The 15193-nt window shown below is 37.1% G+C and overlaps 1 protein-coding gene across 4 annotated transcripts in view; it reads right to left on the bottom strand.

Moving 5' to 3' along the window:
- LOC143303087 (uncharacterized) overlaps positions 1–15193 on the bottom strand; it is a 151197-nt gene that overhangs the window by 70553 nt on the left and 65451 nt on the right. The gene's annotated exons all lie outside the window — the stretch shown is intronic.

Raw genomic sequence — 15193 nt, 5'->3', positions numbered from 1 at the left:
AATGGCAATTGTTAAGTGACGCGAGAGCGTAATTGCTCAACCATCAATGAAACGCATTTTCGTTTCAATATGCATTGAACGCACTTCGCGTTACGTGCAGTTTCAATGACACCGTGATCTCGATTAGCAACGGCCGATAATCGCATTTTCAAATTAACAAATCAGCCCTCGTTATCAATTAAACTTTTAATTAAGAACAATAGCGCCTACATATCCTTGCTTTCTCTCGGCACGTTTGCCTTTTCGCTGTCATATCCATATGCTGTTTCGTCGTCATACGCGATCAGACTTTAATTGGAAATACGGCTGAAAGCAACTGGGGATTTTTTATGAAATTATTATATATTTAAATTAATCAAAAACTTTTATAATTATGGAATTAGATATTACCAAATATTAATCAATTTTAATTATACATTGTTTTCCTTGCAAATGTAGATACTATGATGTAATTTATTGCTAATGGATTGATAATTTGAGAGACGAACTAATATGTCTTTATTAAACTTATAAGTTTGAAATTGTTAAATATTCAAACGATATGTAAATTCGGAACACGTGTCGAATTGAAAAAGAGAGTTGCTAGGAATTTTAGAAGAATCGACAAGTATTACGTTCCTAGTAGTGTTGCGACACTCAACTAACTAACGACCAGTCAGGCACAACTGATCGGTTGGTATCGCGACCCTTGAACGTTATTAGCGTCCGAGGTGGAGGATTATAATAAATGTAAAGAACGAGGCTTAGTTCATCTTATTTATTCCAGTCAATACTCTGAATACTACTGTCATTTAGTTCACTGGGTTCCACTCACTACTCTGAATACAACTATCTTTAGTTCACTGGCTGTCCTGTTAAATATAATGGTCATTGACTGAATACTGTTATATGTTGACTCTTAGAATACTGGTGCAAGAGTGTTTCTTGGGGATGTTGCTGTGTAGAGGAAGGTTCGTGGTAGGTGTGTTTCAAGTTTGTTCCTAACTAATCATTGGGTAAAGACGTATGTTTGAGGATGGGCTGGCTGCCTTCATGAAGGTTCGAGAGCGGGTGACCTTACGCTTAGGGAAACCCGCGTGTCCGGTCTTCCTGAGATGTAGCATAAAATAAAGAAGTTTCGTGATTTATAAGTCTTTTCCGTGGGGTCCTAAAGTACTCTGACTGTACAATAGGCCCACTGTTTATGATGGGTCCGCGCTAGGGTAGCGTAGACCCTTGACGGTCGTCCTGCCCGAGGATCGCATCTGGTTCATATAAAGCGTCGCGGCAATTACCAGGCGGCAAATTAACAGTCAGAGGTTCTAAAATTGTAAATGCAGTGAAAATAGCAAATAACGAAGAAGCCTATGAAGCATCGAATAGATAAAAATGAAAGATCATTTAGTTGGTAATTGTTGATATTAAAAGAATTCTTTATTAAACAAGTAATAGAAAATCAAAATATATATCCACAAATAAACTTTTAACAATTCTTTACACTTGGACATCCAGTTTAACAGTCACAGTATTTGCATAGTAATCAATTACAGCCAGCTACGTTAAACTGTATCATTTAGTGGAACTTTCACACGACTACAAAAGTTCGATATTACGAAACCGAAAGGTAGATCCTGATAAAGAAAAAAAAATGCTACACTGAAAAATATTGGTTTGGGCAAATACTTTTTCCAATCACTGTAGAAAACTGCTGCAAGTGGTTCGGATATCCATTTAACAAAAACAAAAACAGAAGCATCTGCTTGTCCAATTCTTTCTTTAGCACTGCAATTGTGTCGTGCATCGAGAAACCATTGAAGAAACGATTGCCTTTCGATCGATCGGAGAATAGAACGAAGAAAAAGATAGAGGTGGACGCAATGTGCGAATCAGAGAGGCACACAGGCAGATTGGAGATTCCAAAGTCTCTGCCGAAACGTGATCACTGCATTTTTTATCGAGCCCGGGGCATCGCGAGAGATTTCACCGGCCCTCCTCGCATCGAGAGTCCGCGCGCATTTTATCACCCGGTCGCTGCGGGCGTTACACCTGCAGATCCCCGGTTTTCTTTCCTTTTTGCGGCCCGGGACGAACCACGACGCTCTTCGATACTCCGTGTGTCCAGTACCCGGCTCCGCTGGCAATTCTCCCCTTCTACAGAATGCTAAATTTTGGAAATTTGCCTTTTATGAAGTCGATGATACACGACGAATATGTGACAGGATGATTTAAAAAGCCGTGATATTTGTATCATTTTTATTCTGTTTCTTGTGATTTTTTGAACATTCGTTGTCGTATAATTTGTTATAACGCGGGAAAAGTAGTTCAATTTTGAGGATCTGTCTCGCAGGGACGCGATGCTATCCATACGTTGAATACATGACGACGTGATTTAAAAAGCTACGATTACTTGTATCTGGTCTTCCGCAGATTTGTTGATTTATCATTCGTTAAAATATTAGGAAAGTAGATAATTAGAGTAGATAATTAGGACGCGGTTGTGTACAATATGCGATAGTGTGATTTAAAAAAACTTTAATATTTGTATTATCATTTTCTTTGGTTCTTTGAATACTTCCAACCTTATTGTTTCGGAGATTTACCGATTTATTATTTATCGAGATACGGGCATTATCATCCTTGCAATATATTAGAATTAATTATTTAATCATTGCAGTGGATTAAGGTTTTATGGGTCTGCAGGTAAACCGGCAACGCGCGGCTCGTCCAGACACCAGAGTCTTTAAGGATTATGGAATTATTTATGAATAACTTGCGCTGAAGCAAATCGTTCGTTCAATCGCTTACCATAAGGAATTCGCGAATAGATGAACGCGTAGTAAATCCGACACTGGACTTAGTTAATAAAATATAAATACATTCTAGAACATTAGAATGGAACCAGTTTGCTATCGTAAAAAATTTTCACCTATCAAAAGGATCAGATTTTGAAACGTTCGCGAAGCAATTTATGTAACAAAAATGATTAAACGTTAGAGAATTCCTTTCAAGATGGATCAACGACGTTCCTCGTTTTATTCAGATCCACAATTACACGTTAATCGCGGTGATACCTCGATTAAAGCAACAGACAGCAGCTGGGAATCTTCGTTCCCCTTCGTTTCCCTGCAGGCGGTATGAAATGCACGGCGAACGAACGAAAACAGAAGCAAAATCGCGGGAAACGTAAATTGCATCTGCCCTTTGATATCTTATCGCGAGGCTACGCCAGCGGAACCCGTAATAATTAGTAATTGCCGCCTGGGGTTAATCGCCTAGTATTTCGTTTCTAGCAGCGGATTTCGTGCCACTCAACTATGCATAGAATCTAGTCGCCGCCTTCGTTAATTCTTAGATTTGCATTCGCGGATTTATACTCCTTAAAATGTTTTCGACACTTTGGACCAATTATTATTGGGATCGGAATAATTGGAACATATCGGAATCTTTGCTGTAATATCCGGCTGTAAGTGTTTCAAAAGCTTATTAGTTATTTCACGATTTCAATGTGTAGTTTCGAAAGACTAATAGTTTAAATAATATGAAAATCATTTTCTCTCTGTGTTTCACATTTTCGATATGTAAATATTTTACAATCGTTGAATGATTTATAAGAATGAACGCGATCATAACCGTGCATGGAAATCTCGCATGATTTGTTAAAAGATTACTTTTATTATTAGGTAAAACTAAATCCAAAAACGAGGATTCTTTTAATAACGAAACTCGCACATAGTTTCTTACTGGTAAATAATTATTCGATGGTAATAAAATATTTACATATCAATCTGAAGCGCAGAAAGCGATTTCTATTTTGTTTAAACCTTCGCTGTTTGAAATCCAAGCAACAACATCTGACAACAATTTAAATTTCTAAATTCCTAGAATATCTTCCTCTTCATAACGCATACACTATTAAAACTTGTCAATTAAACCTTCTACGTTTATGGAATTCTAATCGAAGACGTATTCCCATAGACAGCGCAAACGCTTAGAACGTATCAGTTTGCACGTGCCATCCTCTCGGAAATCTCTACGTTTAATTATTCAGAGACCTAATTAGCCTCGATAAGTCGACTACTGTCGATAGCACGAAATATCGTAGCTGCGAGTCCACGGGTATTGAATTCTGGGACACCAGGTCGGTGAATTGAATTCGAAGTGATGGTTACCACGATGGGTTGCTGGAATCGGATTGGAGTAGGTTAATACGCTTTCATAGCATGCGTCAGGTTGTGGAAGGTTTTCGAGAGGGTCGAGATGGATATTTAAGTTGTAAGTAAGGATCAGTGTTTTAGTTAAATAGTTCCATCGTTTCGCATTCTATTCTGTTCTATTCTATTGTATTTGTAATTCATTAATTTTAATGTCGATCGTTTAATCTATATGCTTAATTCTTCTTTGTAGTAATTATTTATGTTTTATACTGTACTTGGCATAAACATTGAAATCAAACGTAGTCAAATTTTATTTCTAGCGTTACTCTACGTTGAAAAAATTTTGTTCGAAATAACCCTCGTAAAGTGGAAGTGGAGAATTATGAAGAAATATCAAATACGAAAATATAAAATTACAAATTGCAAAATATATCAATTTAGAATTTTTTATAGAACGAGACATTTTTGTTAAATCGTCTAACTTTTTATTTATCAATTGGTAAATTTGAAATCTGTTAAATATCATTTCTTCATTCATGAATCTCTATCGCATTTCTATTGGAAATAAAATATATCACGCTTATCTATGCAAGAATTCAAATCCACCTGTTTAAAATGAACTTGTCTTTATTAGTCTAAAATATCATGATTATAGAAATTCTTAATTAAGCGCTGAAAGGTTAACTTCTTGTAAAATCTGGCAAATCCGAAGTCAATGTACTGAATCTGCAGTTCATATATATTACGCTTCAACGATGAAGACAATAAATCAATCGATCGAGAATTTTCCAATTAAGTCGCATTAGAAGCAAAATTATGTGAAGACAAAAGAGAGGAGAAAGGACGTTACTGTTGGCGAAGAAAGCGAAGAATCGGAGAAAGTAGCGGAGGCTGCAAAGCAAACGCGGTAACAACGGTAGAAAATTATGAAACGCGTGTAAACAGGGCTGCCAAGGATTCGAAACGAGTGCACGAGTAAAGATAAAACGAAACTGGGGAAAGCTCGGAAAGAAGTCGGAAGAAATTGCGGAAGAAAACGGAAGCTCGTGCGAAGCAACAAAAGGGATAGACCAGGGGAAACAAATGAAACCCGGAGAGTACCTGGAAAAAAAAGTATGCGAGCGAAGAACGACGAAAGACAAAGGACGAGGTATTAACGAAAAAGAAAAAGGGAGAAAAGAAGGAAGAAAAAGAAAAGGAAGAGAGTAACAGAGGGACAGAAGAGTTGGATAAAAAGATAGGAAATGGAAAGAAAAAAGGTAAGAATGAAGAGAGTCGGTGAAAAAAGAAAAAAGAAGAAAAAACAAAAAGAGAATGTTGTATGAAGGAAATAAGTGCGAAAGAAGAGGAGACGGGAGAGGGAAAGAAGATAAATCGTCGAAGGTACACTCGGTAGCCAATAAATCGTGCACCGGGGCCCCGAGGTTACCAAGATTGCTACGTGTCACATTCTTGCGGAAAATTGGACCGGTGGAAGTACTTTAAAGCCAGGCAAATTCGCGTCGCGAATGGACACGTACGTGGACGTGCTCGACCACCCAACAATCCCGAAAAAATTTCCAGGGAAATGCCATTTCCCTGGTGTTCCTCTTCATTTTTAAATCCTCCATCACTAGCGTTCGTGCACCGATTCTTGTTACTTGTAATTACTTCTCGTTTATTCTTGCTTTTCCATCTTTTTGTTCTTTTCTTTTCTTTTTATTTTAGACAACATCACGAGCAAGTAAGAATTTTTATTGCAAGTTCGAGATGATCGAAAATAGGAAAATATATTAACCGAAATAGTCTAGATTCGAATCTTACTTGTTTATTACTGCAATCTGTGATCTAATCTAAAATATTGTTACGGCGATGATTGAATCTACGAAGAGCGATTTTGATTTATAATCGTGCTATTTGGGGTACTTCTACTCTGTAGAAATTCTGTAGAGTTGCAGTAAAAATTGCATATTAATTATATTATATCGCCGTACTTCTATTCTGTTCCAAAAAATATACTTCGATTTAGCTATATTTACGTTGCATTAAAATTTTAATTAATATGTTCTCTACCCCGTGGTAATGCGATATTCGAACACAAATCTGAAACAGAATCTATAACTACCAATTTGTAAATCGCGTAAATCTTGCAAAAGGGAAATGTAATTTCGGTCAATATGACATAAAAATATTATCAAACTCGGCTTGCTGGACACGCTAAATGAGTGAAAATTCATGGCGAGTAACGGGATTGAATGTTTCACCCACGGGATTACCGAGAACGAATTGCGAGAACGAGTCAATGCCCTTTTCTACGCTTCTTCCTGGGAAATGCAGTTAACTTAACGAGCTTGCATCAACACGATCAGAGGAGGAAAGAACCGTGTTCTCTTCGATCGGTATCGAAGAACGAAAAGTAATAAGAATAAGTCGCTTAAAATCGCAAATTGCAGGAGTTTAAACGCTTTTACGTAGAATAAGAAACTGCGCGTAATAAGGAACACCTTTTTCGTCCCTTTCGTTCCCATCTTCTCTCCTTTTTACGCTTCGTGATCATTATTCAGATAAAATCAAAGGAACGTCGTGTGAAATGAAGTGTTAATAGCAGAGAATTAGCATCGAAATATCAGATGAAAAAGGGTCAAGGCATACAATTACATGCTAAAAATAATTTCTTAATTGTTGAATATATAATGCTACCAATAAGAATATTAATTTGACAAGAGGACAGACAACACGTTTATCAGATAGTATTATGCTAGAATTTATACTTTCGTTGAAACGGAGATTTCCACGGCCGATGAGAAACAATCAGCTGCCTTCTTACACGGAGGATAATTACTTTCAGGTAATTGCCTCGCGAGAACGAGAATAAACTTTCTCGAGTTATTTTTGAAGTGCGCTGCGATTAGAAAGCAATTAATCACGCAACGAACACTCTAACCGTACTGCAGTAGCAATGCAAGCTCGAAGACGTTATCAATTATTTATATCCTCCTCCTTCCTATAGAGTAATCCATCTTTACTTTCAAAGTTGCTACTAACTTTACCGTGTTATTGAATGTAACGAAATACAATTCTCACTATTACGAGAATAAGCTTTTAAACTCTTCTCTAAGTCATTTCAGAGGTGTAATTAATAATCGATTAATATTCCCAATTGACAAGTGTAAATTTATGTACCTGTTACTTATAAATTCGGAAAAGTCAACAAATTTAGTTATCGACAAAAAGTCAAAGTTCCAATTTACAGAATCGTTTTATCAAACTGTGTTACAAACGTTATATAAACTTTATTATTTGAATGCTATTTTGACACATTTATTTACACCTTTATTATCGATATAGATACATACGAAACTGTCTTACAATCTTATATAGCTACCTTTCCAAAAACGAAAACAAAGAATTCCACTAATCTTCTTTCTTCCACCTCAATTCCTATTTTAACTCTCAACCCGTTCCCACGCGCAGACACCGAGCGTTCGAACTCTCCTAATCATCAAAGCGAAATCGGAATTCGGAGCAACCAGCTCCAAACCCTTGCAAACCTTGGCAACAGACCATAATCCACTTTGGTAGCGTTTCGAACCGCCCTCCAACGAACTCGTTCGATTCGCGTGTTCCTAGAAACTCTCACGCTCTCACAACCATCCGTCCAACGTCCCGTCACCGCCTCGGCGACCCTTAATTAGATTCACCGAGAACGTCGGATAAGATCTCATTAAAATTCCATCGCGGCATCTGTAGCAGCGCAATGTTCGAAGGTCCGCGTTCGTTCGTTCACTGGCTGACGCATGATAATGCGGTTTCTCCGGAGGGCAGCGGAATGCAACACGCGAACGAAGCCTCTGCAAGGACAGTTCCGTCATTGAAGAAAGCATAGAGGAGCTTGCCGAAGAAAGAGAAAGGGAAAGAGGCGAAGAAGAAGGAGACGCGCGAATGAAAGAGAGAGACGATGGACACCGGATACACACGCTGCCTTATCCGTAATGAAACTGTTGCTCTTCGTGGCAGGTAATTACCGTAATCTCGTTCCGGGGAATTGTAGCAGAATTTTTACCGAACTCGTTGCGACGTGCACGCGTTTGTTCCTGATTAAAGCCCTGTACACGCTTGCTCAACTTGTACTCGCGATGTTATCCGCCAGAGTTACACGGTTTGGTTAAGTGGAGGCTGAGGAGTGTCGCGTTTTGCTGGGAGTCGATGTTTAGGATTCGGAAGGCTGAGAATGATTCTATGAGTATATAAATGAGGATTAATTGTAACGGAGAGAATGGCAGTATCGTTTGGTAGCGGTCACACAGTTAACGTAAAATCTCTTTAAACTCTGTAGTCGTTATAACGTACGTGACATTTATGTGTTTCATTTTAAATATAAAAATATGTGATAGTACTGCGACGAAATGTAGATGCTTAAAAGGAAACAAAAAAGCCGAATAAATTTATAAAAATTATATTTCTACCAAATGCAGGTACTCCGTTGTAATTTACATTAATTTGAATTAGATACGATAATAAACAATTTGAAATAAATATCTACGTACGAGTAAATAATGAAAAGAATGTATCAGTACATAATGCTTTCAAAATTTCGAAAAGTATCGATTCGTTATAGAAACGAAAGTTGGCGATTACAACAGAAGAGATTTCGTTGAAATTTCAAAGCGTACGTACAGGGGTTTCGCAGACAGTGTATTGCGAAATGAAAGAAGTATTGGAATGGCGAAGCACGTTCACGCACTTCGTGACGTTAAAGATCCTTTGATATACCGTAGCCTTGTTGTTAATCGGCTTTCGCTTTGATGTTGCTCGATGAAGTTGCAACTTTTCACCAAAACTGTCGTCGCGAAGTTGCGAACTAGCGAGTTGCTATCCTGAGCTACGTAACGAACATATACAGAGCTTAATAATAGCTAGAATATGTTCCACGTTACTCTTCAGATGAACTTTTAAATTCCATGTTTTGCGAAAGATCGCTTTAACGCTCTTAATGTTACATTTTACACGATTGCAACATTACACAATTTTGCAATTTTTTTATTGCCAACTAAGCTACGTAATTTTATAGTCTCGAGGTAAAATAAATTATAGCAAGAAGTTTTTTCTTCGTTCATAAATTCCGCTTTTAAACCAATTCAACGAACGTCTAATCACGAAGCAGCGAAAAAGTTGGCGAAACTCTTGTTCAGGGAAGGTATGCAAGAATACTAATGATGGACTAAGAAGATCGACCCAGTTTTTCACTGAAAATATTAAGTAACTCGCTAAATCTGTTCTATAGCGCGTTTCACGTGGCTTTTTCGAGAACTGCTCCTTGACTTTCGTTTGTAAAAATTTGAAATATTTAAATATAAAACATTTATTTAATTACTTAAAATAATCATTTCCTTCCTTTACGCGCTTCCTATATTCCAACTTATAAATATTCCCCATAAACGACAAAAAATAGTATTTAAAAAAAAAAACTCGAATCTACATCGCTGGTCACAAGTACTATCATCGATCATTTCTATATTTAATACAAATTAAGTATATTAATACAAATGAAATATTTATTATACATCGTGAATCTACTCTACCATTTCCATCATACGCGTATTGTACAATGGAAAATAGTAACTGTACTAAAATTTGATAGAATTTTTCGACAAATGTAACCAGTAGACATCTTAATAAATACTCACGGTCAATAGTGTGCATTTTAACGTACCGAGTCTATATCTGATTCAACGAAAGAACCAAATGGAGAAGAGATGCACGAAAACATGATGTACCATTAGCAACACATTTTTTTCTGCATGAAGCCACCCGGTCGAGGCGAGAGGGGGCGAGACATGCCTCGCGGAGACGGGAACTTTCCACCGGTGTAACAGTGACGGGCTTTTTGATCTTATTACTCCCGAAGAAGGAGCGGGCCGATCTCGCAAAAGGTCGTATCTGCCGGCGCATCGAGCTGGATGCGGCGCTTGCAGCTTCTCCGCGGCAAATTACGAGTCAACGGAAAAAGAAGAAAAGAAGGGAAAAGAAATAAGGAAAATGAAGAAAGGGCCATAAGAAGAAAGGGGATAAGAATCAACGAGAAAATAACAAAGGGTTAAGGCGTCGACGAGGGTGGCAGTATTAAAGAAAAGTGTCTGAGAGGAGCAAAAGTGTTTAAATGTATTTTATTATCGGGAAGAAGTGGAAATGGAAAGAATTGCGGGTTGTTCGAGCGGAAAATGGCGAGTAAAGATGGCGAAGAAATGGCGCTGGGTTGGAAAAGAGAGACGAAGATGAATAGGAAACGAGTTAGGAACTTAGTAGTGGTAATTAAAACGCGCAGGATTTGGCAAGACGGAGATCAAGTAGGAAAAGGTTTGCTGTTGTGGAATTATCGAAGATGAGCGACATGTTGCAATTCGTTGGAATATTTTACGTATGAGCTGTTAAAATGTAGTTCTACGGTGCCTTTTAAATTATGGAGGACAGAATGGAATTTTGGTGTTGAAATATTTTCAAAGTACGATGGCGTTAAAACGTGACGTCCTTTTATAGTATCGTACTTTTAGAATTATGAAAGTTGAGGGATGAAATGCAATTTTACTACATTTCGTTGAAATATTCTGCAAGTACGAGCTGTTTAATGAGGTCTTTGTGTAACAAAGGGCAAACAATAGCTATTGAGATCGTGTTAAACATTTAAATACTACGGACTACTAAAACGAGACTTGTCTACGATTCTTGTTTCAAATTTGGATTAAAAACGAAAGTGTAGAAGAACGTTCTAAAGGGATGTTCAAAACCGCTGAGGTCAGAAATGAGGTGAGAATCTGACTATGTAGAGAATGAATTGTATGTTGGAATAAGTTCTACGAATGTTTCTTTGACCGTAGAATAATACGCTAATTGTTTAGTCTTCTTCTCTTTATGCTTTAACGTCGATAAAATATATCGAATAAAGACATAGAGGCGTGTAGAAACTTCGTGCAACGAAATAAAAGTACTTTCGTAGCTGAAAACAAACTGCTAAAGAGAATCCCAACGTCACAAAGAAACGGAAAAGGAGTAAAAGACGTCGTAAAATCTTCGGAAAAGCAACGAAGAGATAATAACGGTCAAATGAAACGTAGCTCTTCTACGAAAATAAGTGACGGCTTAAACGAGTAGTATCTTCTATAAAACATTCATAAAGAAAGGCATGATAAAGGACGAGGTAAAAAACCAGCAAGCACTATCTCTTCTAAAACAGATCTATTCAACATTGAAGCAGAAAGAAAGTGTATCATAAATTGAGAGAACATTGACAGATATAAGTTTGTAGACTTTTAGCGAGACTCGTATACGTCTTACAAGATGTTCAAGAACAGAGTGAAGATCGAGAGAGGAGGAAAATAGGGATAAAAGACGAAAATATAAAAATTATGCAATGCGGAATATTCCGTTTTATTGTAAATCTTTTCTTTCTTCAATAACTATGCTTTCATTTTTGTAGATGTCATCTTCCGTTTCTTTAGCTTGTTTATATCTTTTCATCTTTTTTATTTATTTAGTTTCTTTATTTGATTTCTTTAATATTTACGTCCATAATGTGCATTTTTATCAACACAATTCAAAGAATGAAAGCTAGGTAGACATTCGTTTTTCCTACCATATATTATAACGTACGAGTACTTTGAATAAATGCTGTGCATTTTTGCCCCCTGAAATTTTCCGCAAATCCATAAAAATCCTCAGTCTGCTGTATCATAATAAAACAACGGAACATGTTACAACAAATATATTACATAACAAAATACCACCAAAACTTATCGCTATTCCTTTACTTTATGCTATTCCACAAAACCATAAAACGTCACAATGAAAGAAGCGACTAAACGAGAATAAGCAATATTCAGGGAGAAAGAGGAACAATTTCATCTAAACTTACAAAAGCATCCATATGGCGAACAAATAATCAAGAAGAGGCGCGAAGACGCGTCATAGATAACCGGATAATTTCGAAGCAGATGAAGAAATTGGTAATTATCGATGGAAAATGAGCGATCCATCGAATTTGGATGTTTGAAAGGCGGCTAAGGCCGGTAACGAAGAAGATGAAGAAGAAAGGAGAGGATGAGGGGGTGTGAGAGGACCAGAAAGTTTACGAGAAGACCGGAGCATGAACACGTCAAGGTGAAGCCTGAGGCGTCTTCGACGGTTATCATCCACCTGGAACGCGGCTGTGTTCGCGTAATACGTGTGCATGATGTGAACAGAGCGCTCGAGAGATGGATAAGGAGAGGAGTAAAGGGGAGGAAGAGAGATCGAGAGAGAGGATGGACACAACGTGCCTCGATCTAAATACCAGGCATTAAAGCCAACTATAACGCTCTTTGAATCTCGATTATCAACGATTCCACCTTCGAGATATATTGCCTCGATAGAGATCGAGCCTTGTGCAACGTCCCTCGGTGGAATCGCCAGCGTTTTACGTGTCGTGTGACGTCGAGCAGGTGGAAAACCAGTTTTTCTTTTTCATTTGTTAAATACATAGAAGTAGTGTTCTGAATTGGGTTGCTGAGCGTTAATTTGTCTGGCTGAAAATCTTAATGATGTACAGTGACTGTGGAATATAAAAAGTAATTGAAACAGCTTTGTATTTGTTACAGTATTTATGTAGTAATTAATTAGGTCTAAGTATATTAAATTTTATATCAGTCGGTAGTAATCTCATGTAACTACGAAGATTTGATACTATGAAGATGGAATGTGTTGATAAGTCGTGTCACTTTATATTGTTGTGATGATACAATTTAATTTTGAACGTGACAAGACATCTTTTCAGAAAGTACTTTCTAACGATGACCAGCACGTTGGATAATAATCAAAACAATCTTTCTAAGAACAATGTGAAGAGGAAGGTTGTCAGAGTTCATCGGAGAAGTTTGCGCAAGAGCGTGGACCGATGTCGGGTGACGGAAATGGAAACAACCAGGTACATCGTTTGGTTGTCTAGCGTATTGTGGCGTGTCGTGTCGTCGGCGAAGATACAGCAAGTTGTAACCAAACTTCACGGTTTGTCGGCGTACAGTTGGATACGAATGAGGCACGCGAAGCCACGTCCAACTGGTTTAACAAGTCATTACACAATTTGTCAGGGCAAGTTTCGCGTCTGGTGCAATGAAATTTTCGAATCCGTTCGAGCTTCGTCAACCTGTTCAGATGAAATTTCGTTTCTCTTCAGGCAAAATGGCAAATCAAATGTTAACATTAAACGGACCGATTTCTTAAGGATCATTATCGAAATTACGTAAATTTACTTTATTAATTTCCTAATAAAACTTAGAGGATTAACTTTACGTAAGCCAATCGATTGTTTTATATTTTATAGGCAAAGTAAATAGCAAGGTTTCGTTATTCTGAATTATTTCAAAATCATCTTCGGATCTCATTCCTCTGAATGTTTATCTTTATTCGAACAAAGTTCAAATATTTGACTTATTAATGAATGAACATATCATTGATTAGAAATATCGCGAAATGCGTCAGAATTTATTGAAATTCTTAAAAGCTTGAAACAGTAAAAAATCTTAGCTTCCAATATAAATCGGTTTTAGGCTTTTAAAATCTGAAAAAGTTCTGACACACCTGTCGACATTTCTAACACGTTATTAAAAAATCAATAAAAATAAAATTTGGGAGGAGAGAATTTCGAAAGTGAAATTTTGATCTTTTTCCTTTACCTACTAACAGACAGTATAGGATTTAGAATGTTACAAAATGTGATCGAAATTTACTAGGAGAAAGCTTGGGGAGAATTTGAAAACTTATTTCGTAAAATTGGAGCCCGAGATTTTGTTGAACGATAAGGTAAATTTGATAACTGTATTATCTGGACGAGGTAAAAATACACTTGGTCGAACAGATGGTGGACCACATTTTATTGAATCCAATTTTCTTTGCCGATTCTCTAATAAGGGGATCGGTCTCGAACAAATTGCAGCGTTTAGTTTACTGGTAAACCTGTTGTGCCGAATCAGCTCTTCTGTTTCTTGCTCTGCCTAGAAAAATCTACAACTATAGAAACTTATTTTAATTCGCTATTTATACGAATTAAAATGTATTGTATCTATTATATTATTGTATTTATACTACTTATATGAATAATGTATTGTAAAGTTATTTCCGCAGATCTAAGTTGAAAATTCTTTATTATTAGAATTTGACTTACTAATTAAAATCTACGTTATTTTCAGTTATTTTCGATCCAATTGTATTTTTACGAGTTAAACAAAACATGAAAAAATTCTCAGTGATACGCATGATTCGTATTCTTGCAAGCATTGCAAGGTCTTTTTGTTTGTTAAAACGAGAGTCAGACTGAAAAAATCGAAAATTGCATTAATGATAAGATAAGAATTAATAAGATTAATACAGATTGTAAGACTCTGTAATACTTTTACGCCAATCTACACCGAATATAAAGCATCACTCGATTATTCTAACCGACGATCTCGAAATTGTTAATCTTTTTCATGAAAATTCCCATATTCCATAAATATGTTTATTTCGGTAGCAGTAATTCTAAACTTTTGTCCACAACTGTACGTTCGTTCGTGCTTGCAAGCACGATGAAGGACTTGCTCGAAGACAATGCGGGTTACGTGTTAATCCCAGGATACCGCGTGTTTATCATGTCTAGTCCGAGTATCTCGGTGTCGTGGTTGGCTCTTTCAGGCGAGAACCACGAAACAACGACGTCACCAACACCCAGGATCGCTAACTTACGTCGTACGATTAAGTCAAGGACTTCTCCCTTTGGTCCGATAGTAGTAGAAACAGCGACTCGTCGTCGAGCGAGGAGTGCGAATCGATACCTGTGGTTACATGGTGAGGCAGTAGAGCGAGACCGTATTTGGTCAGACGCGTATAAGATCATGGCACGTATACTCATACGACTGAGATTTCTTCGAAATTTTCGAAATATTTTATTTTATGATATTCTCTTCGTTGTATAGGATGCTCTATAAACTTCTTCGTACGATATATAATTACCAATTGGTATCGTTGGATTATAAAGTTGTAATAGTTTGGGTATTAGATCAGGATATTTAATTTTA

The sequence above is a fragment of the Bombus vancouverensis genome, chromosome 8 (assembly GCF_051014615.1).
Source record: "Bombus vancouverensis nearcticus chromosome 8, iyBomVanc1_principal, whole genome shotgun sequence".
Taxonomy (NCBI): domain Eukaryota; kingdom Metazoa; phylum Arthropoda; class Insecta; order Hymenoptera; family Apidae; genus Bombus; species Bombus vancouverensis.
The sequence above is the reverse complement of the archived record's forward strand: the minus strand, read 5'-3'. Positions and strand labels throughout refer to the sequence as shown.